Source organism: Choloepus didactylus, chromosome 6, assembly GCF_015220235.1.
Source record: "Choloepus didactylus isolate mChoDid1 chromosome 6, mChoDid1.pri, whole genome shotgun sequence".
Taxonomy (NCBI): domain Eukaryota; kingdom Metazoa; phylum Chordata; class Mammalia; order Pilosa; family Megalonychidae; genus Choloepus; species Choloepus didactylus.
In genome coordinates this window covers 47,229,679-47,244,352 of record NC_051312.1, presented here as the reverse complement: position 1 = coordinate 47,244,352, position 14,674 = coordinate 47,229,679, and the positions used below count along the sequence as shown (strand labels likewise).

The 14,674-nt window shown below is 43.6% G+C and overlaps 1 long non-coding RNA gene across 1 annotated transcript in view; it reads left to right on the top strand.

Annotated features, from left to right (window-relative positions):
- LOC119536248 overlaps positions 1–13,336 on the top strand; it is a 31,751-nt gene extending 18,415 nt beyond the window's left edge. Inside the window, exons 2-3 of the long non-coding RNA XR_005217373.1 lie at positions 6,004–6,204; positions 13,304–13,336. This is a non-coding gene — a long non-coding RNA (uncharacterized LOC119536248). The remainder of the gene's footprint in view (positions 1–6,003; positions 6,205–13,303) is intronic.
- Positions 13,337–14,674: the final 1,338 nt, after the last annotated feature.

Sequence of the window (14,674 nt, the reverse complement as noted above, 5' to 3'; positions counted from 1 at the left end):
GTTTTAAAGCTGCTGCAATAGTCTAATCCTTCAGTTCAGTCCTGCCACAGTTTGTCTCTGCCACTGACCCACAAGTCCTTGGTATTGGCGTATGGCTCCTGAGACTTGCAAGTGGGCCCCTCTTCCAGGCTGTGCACCCCGGGTCCTCTGTTGAGGGATGACTGTGCTATGTCACAGGTGAGTGCCGTCCCCCCAGGGCGGTTCTGGGCTGCTGGGCTGTGTAGGGAGGCTCCCAGTCTGCTGAAATGATGGTTGAATGGGGCTTTGTTAATTAACACTGCTCCACCTTCCCAACTCTGGGACAGTCAGCTGAGGTTGCAGGGAAGGCTAATGTCCACGCCCAGTTTTGTGGTGTGTGCCTGTTATTTGAAGCACTTCCGTCACACTGGGTTGTCTGGGGCAGCTCTGGGCTATGGGGCTGGCGATGGGCAGGAGTGTTTCCTGTCCACCAGGATGATGTCTGTGAGCGGACACCCCCCTTTTCTTGGGAAGTTGTGGTGTTTAGTGAATTTTCTCAGCCACTGGATTATTGCCTTTTGTCTCAGAGCTCTCTTAGTTCTGCTCTTGACTTGACCTGCCCAAATTGCAAGTCTTTGAAGCTTTCTGTATTGGGCTTCTTAGAGTACTTGTTTTAGAAAAAGAAAAAACGATAAAAAAAAAAAAAAAAAGGGCCCTCCTCAGAGATCTAATGAGTTATTGAAATGCTAAGAGACAAAGCAACCAGGGCCATTAAGGAAAGGTCCACAGGGCAGAGAGATCAGCTTTTCTTCGGGATTTGCATATGCGCCTCAGGGCCTGAGCTCTGCCCTTCCCCTTTCTATGTTCACCAGAACTCCAAAAATCCTCCGCTTTTATTTTGGAGTTTTTCGTGTTGTTTTTTTTCTATGCCTGTCTCCTCTCTGCTGGGCTGGCTGCTCTCAGATTCTCTGGTGTCTGGTCTCAGTCTATCTATGGTTGGAGTTTGGATCAGTAGAATGAGTTTCCGATAAGGGCTGCCACTGCAGTTCTCCCTTCTCCTTCCCAGAGCTGACAGCCCCTCCTCCCACGGGACTGAGCCTGGCAGGGAGGGGCGCGGGTCCCCTGGCTGCAAAAACTTACAGATTTCGTTGATCTCAGCAGTTCCACGTTTTCATGAGTGTTGTATGAAGTATGCCCAAAGTCAGATTGCTCTGTGGTGTCCAGTCCACGCAGTTCCTGGCTTTCTACCTACTTTCCTGGAGGAGTAACTAAAACATACAGCTCACCAGTCCGCCATCTTGCCCCGCCTCTTCCCTGGTTCTTTCTGATGTGAGGAAAATGTTCAGAGATAGATTGTGGTGATGAACGCGTAACTATGTTATCATACTGTGGACAGTGGATTGTATATCATGGATGATTGTATGGTGTGTGAACATATTTCGATAAAACTGAATCTAATAAAAAAAAAAAAAAAAAGAATAGAATTTCTCTGGTGGTGGCCATCCAGACATTTAGCACTCCACAAAGGGAACAGAAGTGCCTGAAGCAATATATGATTTCAGAACAAAGACATTCCATATAGTATGAGGACATCAGGCCTAAGACCTGATGTTTTACGAAGATTAGTGGTTAAGACCAAGTATCAGTCAATGCCGTTCTTACATCCATAGTTACATTCTTCCCCCTCTGGGGAGATTGTTTACTTTCTTGACCTTTTTCCTTGGCTAAAGCAGGACTGTTGGGGGTTTTTAGAAGAGGGCCCAGGCTTCAGGCCACCACAAAGTTATACATTGTTGGTGGTACTGTAGAATGGTACAGCCACAGTTGAAATCAGTTTGGTGGTTCCTCAGAAAATTGCAAATAAAATTACCATATGAACTGGCAATCCCACTTCCTGGTATTTACCCAAAAGAATTGAGAGCAGAGACTCGAACATTTGTATACCAATGTTTATAGCAGCATTATTCACAATAGCCAAAAGGTGTAAGCATCCCATATGTACAAATCTTTATCATATGATTCATCACACTGAACTGCAATTATTGGCATACATTTCTCTCTCCTAAAAGACTGTGAACTCCTTGTGGACAGGAACTTTGTTATATTCACTTTTAAATTGCCTAGGCCTAGCACAGTGGATGGCACATAGCATAATGTTTAAAGGTGGATGGCTTGGACTCAAATCCTGATTCTGCCATTTTGGGCAAGGCATTCTGCCTCTCTGCACCTCAAAATCTACATCAGAAAAATGAGGATAGTGATAGTACCAATTCTAAGATTAAATATGATCACAAAGATGCATAAAATGCGTGGTACTGACTAGTAGATATTAAGCATTCGAACATGCCGGCTGTTAGTATCATCCTCCTCCTCCTCCTCCATCTCTTCCTCCTCATCATTATCATTATAGTAATCACTATTTTTGATTGACTGAATTTGAACGAATGAATTAACAAACTTGCTTTAGGTGACTACACAGCGTCTAAGTCCAAGCTAGGTGATGGTAAGTTCTTCCTCCTCATGCACTCTCTCTCTTTCTCCCTTTTGCTCTTTGTCCCCATTCCCCTCTTCCTGATTAATCTGATGTAACTTTACATATGTGCATAGTAAATGCTTTCTTCACTACAAAGTCTGCTCATTTTTATGAATAGAATGTGACTACTATAATGTGGGATTGTTTTTACACTTGACATAAAATAAAGCCTCAGAATATCTTAATCCAGCCCTAACTATAATTTCAGAGAGTGGAAGTATATAATTTTTATTTGATGTAACAAAGGGAGTGAGCATATTTACATGTCTCCCAAGCTAGATTCTCTCTAATCACAGTTTTAACATCCTATATTAATAGGCCTGGAGCTAGTTAGTATTTGTCATGAATAAACACAAAGACTCTCCAGGAGAATAACAGAAAATAACATCTGCATCAAAGAATAATGTTATCTGCACAAAGTAAATGAACAGATTTCTAACAGCCTACTTAAATCCTGTACTGAAAGCTTATAACTTGTTACAGTTATAGCACCTATCACATTTCATTATAGTTATTTATTTCCATGCTTATGGAAAAGGATTGTGTCTTACTCATCTTTTTATCTACCTTTTCAGTACAGTGATTGGCACATGATATATATTTAATAAATATTTATGGATATATACTTAAATTTTAAGTCAAAATTGCATGTAACTCAAAAAATTTTACATGGTAGTTTGAAGCACCACAAATTGTAGTAGAAATCCTAAAATTTGCTGGAAATATGGGATTTCACTCTGTCTTTTCACTTTGTCTTCTGTAATAATGCAACATATCCATTAGTTATTGAATTGTAAGTATTAATATCAGGATGATAGATTAATGAACTATTAAGCATAAGCTGAAAGATGTTACATACAATATTGAAGAGGTGTTATTATGAACTTATGGGTTACTGATTTTATTTAACTTTCTTTATATACAGACCACATGGGAAAAAAAGATCAAGTTATTCCTTTTAGGAAACTTCGTTTAAAAAAAAGTCTTCCTAAGACTTTTACTTATTTTTTAATATATTGGTTTTTTTTCCTTAACTTTCAACTCAAATCTTAATTAAAAGAATAAGACAAACTCAAGAAGTTTTTAAAACTTGCCTTCTTGCCACCCCTTTTCCACCCCAACAACCAACTTGTCTTTCTGACCCCTTTACTTTTGTTAATAATAGCATCATTTTCCCAGTTAACCAAGATAGAAACTTCAGATTAATAATATGCTTCTCCTTCTCTCTTTCTCTTACGCCTCTCCTCCAAGTTGCAGTGCTTACTGAAGAATTTTGGGTGAAGTAGGTGAAGAAAAGTGAAATAATGAGTCCTGTGTTTATTAAGCAACTTGTTAGATGCTGTTGCCAGTGCCACAAATAACAGAACTTCAATTTAGATTTATTTAATGAATAAGGAAATATATTATCTCAGATAACAGGAAGGCAAGAGATGGAGGACTCCAGGTATGGTTTGGCAAGTCTTCTGCTTTACTTCTCAGTGATTCTCTCTGCTTTGTCCTCATTCAATGTTTGCGTCATCCTCACATTGGCAGAAAGATAGCTTTCAGATCTCAGCATCACATCCAGGTACAACAATATAAAGAAGAAGAAACTGACTGTATGACCTAGTAACTATTTAGAAGGGAGAAAAGTCTTTCCCAAAAGTCTTCCAGCAGACATCCATCCCCTCGTGTCTCATTAGTGAAAACTCTCTCATATGCATACCTTAAGCCAATCATCCACAAAGGGAATGGGATAGCCATGATTGATTTATATCAGTTAAGACTTACCCCCTAGAGCTGGACACAGAACCATCTCCTTCTGAGCAACATGGGAGGGGGCAGTGTAGAAAACTTTTAACAAAATCAGGACTCTGGAAAAAGAAAGGATGAATGGCATTGAGCAGGTGACCAAAATCATCTACAAAAATGAATGGTTTTGTTTTTGTATGTGTTAAGTTAAAGATATCCATGAAACATCCATCTTCAGACATACATTTCAGAGAATGGTCTGATTTGAAGATACAAATTTTGAAGTCAACAGCATTGAAAAAGGTATTTAATCTGTGGAAGTAGATGAGATCTCCCAGGAAGAGACTGTGGAAAAGAAGGCCTTAAATTTATCATCTTCAAAGCAGAGATCACATTACCTACCTTACTGGATTATTATAACAGTCCATTAAAATAATGAATATAAAGCACTGGATACATAATAAACACTCAATATCTGGTAATTATATGTGAACTAATATCTCTGATGGCAAAATTTCATTTGCAGTAACATTCCAATAGAAAAGATATTTTCCGTCAATCAGGCCTTCCAAATATGATGCTTCATAGATGATTGCCTACTCTACTAACATTTATTGTTCTCTCTTTTTCTCTCTGTCTCAGACTTCTGCTATATGGAATGTCTAACTAATTCACTATTCTCTTTAATAAAGAGCTACTAATATCATAAATATCCAGCTAATTCTCAAACCAGTAAAATATGCTCAATATCAAAACATAGCAACCAAAATTTAATCTTATTTAATCAGTCAAAAAGCTCATCACTGTCTTGATATATCTTGGAGTCTTCATCAGTATCACCAGTTGTGATAATATTGGTTAGTATGACATGACATCATTATACTAAGGATTGAACATTTCTACAAAGAAATGATAGATGATTGAGAAGAAAGCTGTGTTCCAAAATATAAAAGCAAGTTACAAGCATCAACAAGTAACTGATGTGCTTGCATATATAAATTATTCTTCCTAACAAAAATCTACCATACCTTATAATTTAAACATTGTTTTAATAGTGATTCCTAGTGATTATTACACTAAAGTCTGTGAACCACTATGCTAATAACTATTGCTAGAGGAGTGTTATACGTGACTATCACAAATTCACATCACATCCCTTTTATCTGAAACTCTTTAAAAAAAAAACTTCTGATCTGTTTTCCCAAATAGACTAAAGCACTAAACAGTAAACATAAATTTTCCTAAATATGTGTACTTTTTATTGAACATTAATCACTTATTAATTTGGTCCATATGATTTAATTCTTCAGTCCAGTCAATTTCTGAAGGAACAGATAAAATTTAATTTTTATACCTTTAATTTAAGTACTAGACAAGACCTAGTGTGTCATCACCAAATTGCGGTATCCTGTGTTTCCTTGACTGAAATGTTGTGGGCGATTAAGGTAGCATCCATGAAGTCCAACATGGCCACCAGGGCTGATGGAACAACAGCTTGGGTTGCCCTCCGCCTTCTTTACGGAAGCGGTTCGCGCCAAAAGCGCTAACCCTACATCTGCCTTCCACCCCAGCAACAGCAACCACCAATCCCCCTACATCTGCCTTCCACCCTAGCAACAGCAGCAGCCAATCCTAGATCGCCACCTGTCCTTACTAGCCACTCCCATCCTACCCTAGAGTATATATGCTCAGCCTCCTCAATAAAATTTTGCAGCTTGATCAGAAACCTGTCTTGCTGTCATTCTTCGTGTCTCTTGTCCCATACCATTCTTCCTTCACAGGACTTGGAGCTTCCGTTGATCGTCCCGCGGGCCGGGACAACTGGCGCCCAACGTGGGGCTCGAGCCTTGTGAAGGATAGAACGCCGCGCTTAAGAAGAGAGCTCTCACACTCACCGCACCCGGGATCGCCACAAAGAAACTCGCTCGTGAGACAGATCCGTTCAGCAGTCAACCAGCGCCGGCGAAAAGGAAAAGAAAAAGGTAGGCCCCCGTCCCCACCATGGGACAAGCAACTTCCCAACACGAATTATATGTTAGTCAGGTCAAATAATCGCTCAAGACACGGGGAACTAGAGTTAAGAAAAAAGATCTCACATGCTTCTTTGATTTTCTGCTAAAAACCTGCCCTTGGTTCCCTCAAGAAGGTACTATAGACCACCAATGTTGGCTAAGAGTCGGAAATTGTCTAAAAGACTGCTTCAGAACCTTTGGTCCTGAAAAGGTCCCGGTTACTGCCTTTTCTTATTGGAACCTAATTGATGAAATCCTAAGAGTCCATTCTTCCGCCTCAGACATTCAAAAACTCTGCAAAGAGGAGAGGAAGCTTTAAGGGAACGCTCTCGTCCCGCTTCAGCATGCAGCTCAGTAATTATTAATATGCCTGAAAACCCCCTAAACAAAGACCCCAACAAAAGTAGGCCAAATACCCCAACCAGTCAGGCCAATCCATCGCCCAGTCAGCCTGAAGCCGACCCAGAGGCTAAAATCTCTCCCCTGTTGGAAAACCCACAGGCTAAACCGGAGGCTAAAATCTCTTCCTCTTTTGAGACCAATTCCCTTCCCCCGTTTCGGCCACCCCCTTATAATCCTGATTTTCCCAATCCATGCCCTCGTTTTTATCCAGTCACATCTCTGCCTCAGTTCCATGCTTTAGAAGAGGCCACAGAAAATCTCCGGCTACACGCCGATAATTTTAAAGAAACCTTTAATCAAGAGCAGCTGCGAGCCGCCAATTTGCTTGCCGACCTCCGGTCGGCAACTCAAAGCATTGCCGCCCTTGCACTCCCGGAAAATGCCCACTCACCACGTCCCCATTGCACTCACCACACCTACGCCTTTGCAGTTACACGTAGTCAGACCCAAAACCCTTCTGCTGACACCCAAAATGGCGCCGCTGGCTCCCAAAATGGCGCTTCTAGTAGCAAAAGCGAGGAAAAGGAACAATCAAACCCCCCCAGTTCTGATGAAGAAGAGCAAGAGGAAGCTAGTACTACCCCAACAGCTAAATATAAAAAACTCAGTTTAAAATATTTAGAAAAATTAAAAAAGGCAGTGAATGATTATGGCGCTACCGCCCCCTTCACGCTCACCTTATTAGAAAGCCTCAGTGAAAAGGAACTCACTCCTAACGATTGGTCCCAATTAGCCAGAGGTGCCTTGTCCGGCGGCGATTTCCTGTTATGGAAATCCAATTATGAAGAGCACTGTAAAAGGTATGCCACCCGTAATGCCCGCAAAGCCACCTCTAAAAAATGGACATTGAACAAATTTTTAGGTCAAAGCCCCTACCATCGAAATGACAAGCAAGCTCAATTCCCCCCAGGCCTCCTAGCACAAATACAAACGGCCGCGCTTAGAGCATGGAAAAAACTTCCACAAAAGGGTGCTGCCACTGCCTCTCTCGCTAAATTAAGACAGGGACCCGATGAACCATATACTGATTTCCTCAGCCGCCTGCAAAATATGGCTGAGCGTCTATTTGGGGCCAGCGAAAGCGAGAGTGATTTCATTAAACACCTGGCCTATGAAAATGCCAACGCTGCCTGCCAAGCAGCAATCCGCCCCTTTCGCAATACCAATCTTAATAATTACATAAAACTCTGTTCTGGCATCGGGCCCACTCAAACTCTTGGAATAGCCATTGGCGCGGCCCTTCAAAATTTTGCAGCACAAACTAAGCCTCCAACATGCTATAACTGTAAGCAACCTGGCCATTTTTCAAAAAATTGCCCCGTGCCAAGAACCAGTTCCTCTTCACCCATCTCTAAAAAACCCCCATTGCCACCCTCTATTTGTCCCTGCTGTAGAAAAGGGTTCCATTGGGCATCTGAGTGCCACTCTCACGCAGACATTAATGGCCAACCCCTTAAGCCTAAGCCCCAGGGAAACTCACAATGGGGCCTGCCCCAGGCCCCAATCAGAACAAACCCAGGGGCAATACGGTTTGTTCAACCATCCCCAGTCGTAGCGCTCCCAACCACAAACCACGCTGCCATATCTCAGACTTATGGAGAGCTACAGCAGGGAGCGCAGGAATGGACCTCTGTACCGCCTCCGAATCAATATTAACCCCAGAAACCAGTCCTCTCCTCATATCGACAGGAGTCTATGGACCATTACCCTCAAATACTTTTGGCCTCATCTTAGGAAGAGCCAGTACCACCCTCCAAGGGATTCAAATCACCCCAGGTGCGCTGAATAATGATTTTAAAGGTGAAATAAAAATAATCGCAGCCACCTCAAGCAATATTGTCTCTATTCCTCCCGGCACCCGAATAGCACAGCTTGTAATCCTCCCCCTTCAGCACATTAACTCAAACTTCAAAAAAATCCAGCGCCCCACAGAGGGCCCTGGGTCCTCTGACATTTTTTGGGCGCAACCAATATCCCATAATTGGCCCACTTTAAGGTTAAAACTAAATGGCAAGTCCTTTGAAGGAGTCTTAGACACAGGGGCCGACGCTACAATCATATCTTCAGATCACTGGCCCAAATCTTGGCCTCTCACGCCTGCTGCCACCCATCTACAGGGAATAGGACAAGCCACAAATCCCCTACAAAGCTCACAAACCCTAACTTGGGAAGATGAGGAAGGCAACACTGGTACAGTTATACCATATATAATTCCCCATCTCCCCATTAATCTCTGGGGTAGAGATGTCTTAGCCCAAATGAAAGTCTTTATGTGCAGCCCTAATGATACAATCGCTGCCCAAATGCTCAAAATGAATTTCCTCCCTGGCAAAGGCTTAGGTAAATCTAACCAAGGAATAACGCAACCTGTCTGTCACACCTAACGCGGCCAGAACAGGACTCGGGTTCTCACAGGATTTAACCTAATGGCCATTGACATCCCTGTACCCCATACTGAAAAAATCTCTTGGAAATCGGTGGAGCCAGTATGGGTTGATCAGTGGCCTTTAACTCAAGAAAAAACCCTAGCGGCTATAGAGTTAGTACAGGAACAACTTAACGCTGGACATATTGAGCCTACTCAGTCCCCTTGGAACACTCCCATTTTTGTCATAAAAAAAAGGTCAGGCAAGTGGAGACTGTTACAGGATTTACAAGCTGTGAACAAAGCAATGGTGCCCATGGGGGCGCTACAACCTGGTCTCCCTTCGCCAGTTGCTATCCCTATCGGTTTCCACAAAATAGTTATAGATTTAAAGGATTGGTTTTTTTCCATACCGCTTCACCCAGAAGACAGGCAACATTTCGCCTTTAGTGTTCCTCAAATCAACTTTCAAGGCCCTATGCCCCGATTTCAATGGAAGGTCCTGCCACAAGGTATGGCCAATAGTCCAACTTTATGCCAAAAGTTTGTTGCAGACGCTGTTAACCCCATCAGGCACCTATGGCCACAAATCTACATCCTTCATTACATGGATGATATCCTATTAGCAGGTCCAAACATGTTCAACTTACACTCTTGTTTTCAAGACCTTCTAAAAAATTTAACAGCAAGAGGTCTTCAAATAGCTCCTGACAAGGTGTAAACTTCGGACCCCTTTTCCTATCTGGGGTTTGAGCTTTGGCACCAGCAAGTTTTAACACCCCGCATTCAACTGTGAACCTCCCATCTATTAACGCTAAATGACTTCCAAAAACTTTTAGGGGACATTCAATGGCTTCGCCCCTACCTAAAACTGCCCACTGAAACTCTTCTGCCGCTCAATAATATCTTAAAGGGAGACGCAAACCCCTCCTCTCCCCGAAGAGTAACTCCAGAGGCAATGCAAGCGCTTACCATCATAAATCAAGCTATCCAAAGTCAAACTTGCTATCAAATAAATTACCACCAACCTTTAATCTTTATAATTCTTGCTACAACTCACACACCTACAGGGGTTTTCTGGCAATCCAATTTAAAACAGCCAAATGGGCGAGGCCACCCATTGCTCTGGGTTCACCTCCCCGCTACTCCATCAAAAGTGCTCTTGCCATACATTTCTCTTATAGCTGCCCTCATAATTAAAGGCCGACAAACTAGTCGCCAATTGTTTGGAAAAGACCCCGATTCCCTTATCGTCCCGTACACTCAAGATCAAATCCATTGTTTCTCCCAAACCGACGACGAGTGGGCTATCGCATGCTCTTCGTTTCCAGGCAAGATTGATAACCATTACCCCGGCGATCCATTAATTCAGTTCGCCAAAATCCATCAATTCACCTTCCCAAAGGTCACTAAAGCAAAACCCATAGACTCTGCTACCTTAGTCTTTACTGATGGTTCAGCAAATGGGACCGCAGCATATGTCATCCAGGGTCAAGCATTTTCCGTGCGCTCTCCTTATACTTCAGCTCAACTTGTCGAGCTCTATGCAGTCCTGCAGGTTTTTTCCCACCTTCAAACCAACCTTTTAATTTATACACTGATAGCGCATACATAGCCCAGTTTATACCGCTGTTAGAGACAACTCCATTTATCAAACCTTCCTCCAATGCAGTCCCCTTATTCTCACAGCTACAAAAACTAATTCTCAAACGACAGCACCCCTTCTTCGTGGGGCACCTCCGTGCCCACCAAAATCTACCGGGTCCTCTTGCAAAAGGCAATGCGCTAGCAGACGCTGCCACTCAGTTAATATGTCCCAATCTCTGCGATTCTCTAACCTTGGCTTCCCAAGCCCATGCTCAACACCACCTAAATGCAAACACTCTCCGCCTAAAATTCAATATTACTAGAGAACAAGCAAGGGAAATTGTTAAAATCTGCAAAAATTGTGTAACCCAATTGCCAGTCCCTCACTTGGGAGTCAACCCAAAAGGACTCATCCCAAATGAAATCTGGCAAATGGATGTCACCCACTTTGCCAGTTTTGGGCAACTCAAATATATTCATATAGTGGATTCATTCAAGCTAGCCTACAATCAGGAGAAGCTTCAAAACATGTTATCTCTCATTTACTACATTGTTTCACCATCTTAGGCCAGCCTAAGCTCATTAAAACAGACAATGGACCTGGATACACTGGCAAAAATTTTCAAACCTTCTGTCAACAATTACAAATCAAGCATACTACAGGAATACCATATAACCCCCAGGGGCAAGGAGTAGTAGAACGAGCACATCGCACCCTAAAAAATGCCCTGTGCCGTCTAGCTGATAGCACTCTCAATCTCACAAAACAACGCCCTCGAGATCTTTTACATCATGCTCTTTTTGTTCTTAATTTCCTAACTCTGGATGATGAAGGACACTCTGCAGCTGATAGACACTGGCATCCCAAAACACAAAAGCAGCAAGCCACCGTTATGTGGCGCGACCCCTTAACATCAAACTGGAACGTGCCCGACCCCTTTATCATCTGGGGACGAGGCTCTGCTTGCATATATGACCAACAAAAAGAGGGTCCTCGCTGGTTTCCAGAAAGACTAATTAGACATGTTAATCCTCCACTGTCAAAACAAGCCCCAAAATCCCCCCTTCCCTTTGACAATAACCTTTCCAGGGAACAAACCCCTCCCTGAGAAAAAATTTTTCTTTCTCTCTTCCAACACGTCGCCAACTTTGCTGTAGCCTGCCCAGAACATGCCCAACCTACGTGCAGCCGGCAACCAAGAGAAGCCCAACTTACAGGTTTGCCCCATCGCTAAGGCCACAAGAACTATTGGCTCTTACTAATTGGCTCTCTGGCCTTGCTGTTTGCAGCCGGATTGGCAGCTGTTGCCCCAGAACATTGGAGCCCGTTAGAAAGACTCCTGCTTGCTATAACGTACTTGTGCGTTGTAGGGTGCATCACTCTGCTAGCTTGCTTTCCTTAACAGAAGAAACCTATAGCCCCTATTAGTATGGCCTTGTTAAGCCTACTATCATTTAAGGTTGCCACCTTACATTTTCTCCTGCAGAGTGTGCTTAATGACCCAAGTACCGCTATCCACAGTCCCAATCCCCACCAGCCTTGGAAATGGACCTTGGCACGATGGGAAGATTCCAAGATTGTGCAAACCCACGTTACCGCAGGACGCCCTTCCTTTGTTGTTTACGCCTGTGACCTAATCCTGCTCCCGGAAGGCACACCTTGCCTTAACCAGGCCCAATATTACATGTGCCCATCCTCAAACCCCGGGAAACAGTACTGCAATGCTCCCAACCAATACTACTGTGCATACTGGGGGTGTGAAACATTAGCCACTACTTGGAAGCCTTACGCCCCTGATCATTACCTAACTTTAAAATGGGCCCCTTTTGGCTGCAAGCCCCGTGACCATTCCATCAATCCTTATTACGATAAATATAATTGTCAAAAACTAAATCTCACTGTACAGCTCCCTACTGATCCCTCTTGGCTAATCGGTCGAACCTGGGGCTTCAGAATCTATTTGGAAGGAGTCGACCCAGGGAGTCTTATCATAATAAAAAAGGAAGCGGTACAGCAAAAACCATTCGCCATTGGGCCAAATGTAGTGCTCGCTCCCCCGCCCCCAACTACCCCTCCTCGCAAACCCGCCAATTATTCCTCTACTACCATCTCCGCTGATTCTTCCTCTACTACCAACCCAACATTGTCACCCTCAAGCTCTTCCATAGAGCTTAAGCCAATCTATAACTCACTTTGGTCAGTGCTCCAAGCCACCTTTCTCTCCCTAAACTCCTCCCAGCCTAACCTTACTCGCAATTGTTGGCTATGTTACTCTGTCAACCCCCCTTTTTATGACGCTGTAGCCCTTAATACCTCATTTAATATTTCTAACGAAGACAATCCTCCCCAATGTCCTTGGAATACAACAAAAATCGGCCTCACCATGCAATCCGTTATTCACTCTGGGCATTGTATTGGTAACATTTCCCCCTCCTTGAAAAAGGTCTGTGCACAGTCGTCCTTTCCATCGCAAGGTAAATTCTATATTCCCCCAACAGGGGCAAAATGGCTGTGCTCTTTCACGGGGCTTACTCCTTGCGTATCAGCAAGAGCCCTCACTGAAACAAAGGAAATGTGCCTCTTAGTGGCTGTGCTACCCCGTATCCTCTTCCATGAAGAAAAAGACCTTTATCAACACTGGGGCACGCAGCCTCCAACCTTGCTAAGAAACAAAAGAGAACTTGTCACGGCTGTCACTATTGCCTCTCTTTTAGGTATTGCTGGCCTAGGCACCGGAACCGCCTCTATCATTCTCCAACGCCAAGGCTTCTCCCACCTAAGAGCTGCTATAGATGAAGATTTAGCCCGCATTGAAACCTCCATCACCCATCTTGAAAAATCCCTTACATCTTTATCGGAGGTTGTTCTCCAAAACAGGAGAGGCTTAGATCTACTTTTCCTTAAGCAAGGAGGGCTTTGTGCTGCACTAGGTGAGGAATGTTGCTTTTACGCTGACCATTCTGGTTTAGTTAGAGATTCCATGACCAAACTTAGGGAAGGAATTGCAAACCGCAAACATGAATGGGAAACCCAAGGAGGTACCTCCGGGGGTTCAACGGAATCCTTCCTTACCTCCTCCCTATACTAGGCCCCTTAATAACCATACTCCTTATAATATCCTTTGCTCCTTGGGCCATAAAAAGAATAATACAGCTAGTAAAGGACCAAATTGATTCTGCCCTAGGCAAGCCTATTCAAGTGCACTATCACCGGCTTCACCTCGCTGACCAAGGTATAAATCCAGATTAACTAACTGCTACCCACCCTTACGGGTGAAAGGCCCCCTCCTACGGGAGCAGCATATAACTCGAAAATATGCTTCAAGCGTGTGCCTTGATTGGTACCGCTGGGTGCAAGGCAAAGCACTGCAAAGGAGGGCCAAAACAATTAAAGGCCATTTTCGAGCTCCTTGAGAAGTATGCCTCATTTGCATAGGGGTTCGCTCTGCACAAATCCCCCTCCCCAGAAAAACAGAGCCACAAACAACTTGGGGAATGAGGCCTCTACTTCCCCCAGCAGGTTAATGCCAAAAGAATGCTCAATCAGCATTCTTCCTCCATCCTTTTGAAAAACAAAGGGAGGAGATGTTGTGGGCGATTAAGGTAGCATGCATGAAGTCCAACATGGCCACCAGGGCTGATGCAACAACAGCTTGGGTTGCCCTCCGCCTTCTTTACGGAAGCGGTTCGCGCCAAAAGCGCTAACCCTACATCTGCCTTCCACCCCAGCAACAGCAACCGCCAGTCCCCCTACATCTGCCTTCCACCCTAGCAACAGCAGCAGCCAATCCTAGATCGCCACCCGTCCTTACTAGCCACTCCCATCCTACCCTAGAGTATATATGCTCAGCCTCCTCAATAAAATTTTGCAGCTTGATCAGAAACCTGTCTTGCTGTCATTCTTCGTGTTTCTTGTCCCATACCATTCTTCCTTCACAGGACTTGGAGCTTCCGTTGATCGTCCCGCGGGCTGGGACACTGAAATAAAGTCCATTAATTGGTTATCCTTAATATGATAGTATGACATAATGCTATAGGTTTTTCTCTGTATTTAAAGATTAGACTGCTAATCAAGATTGACTCTTT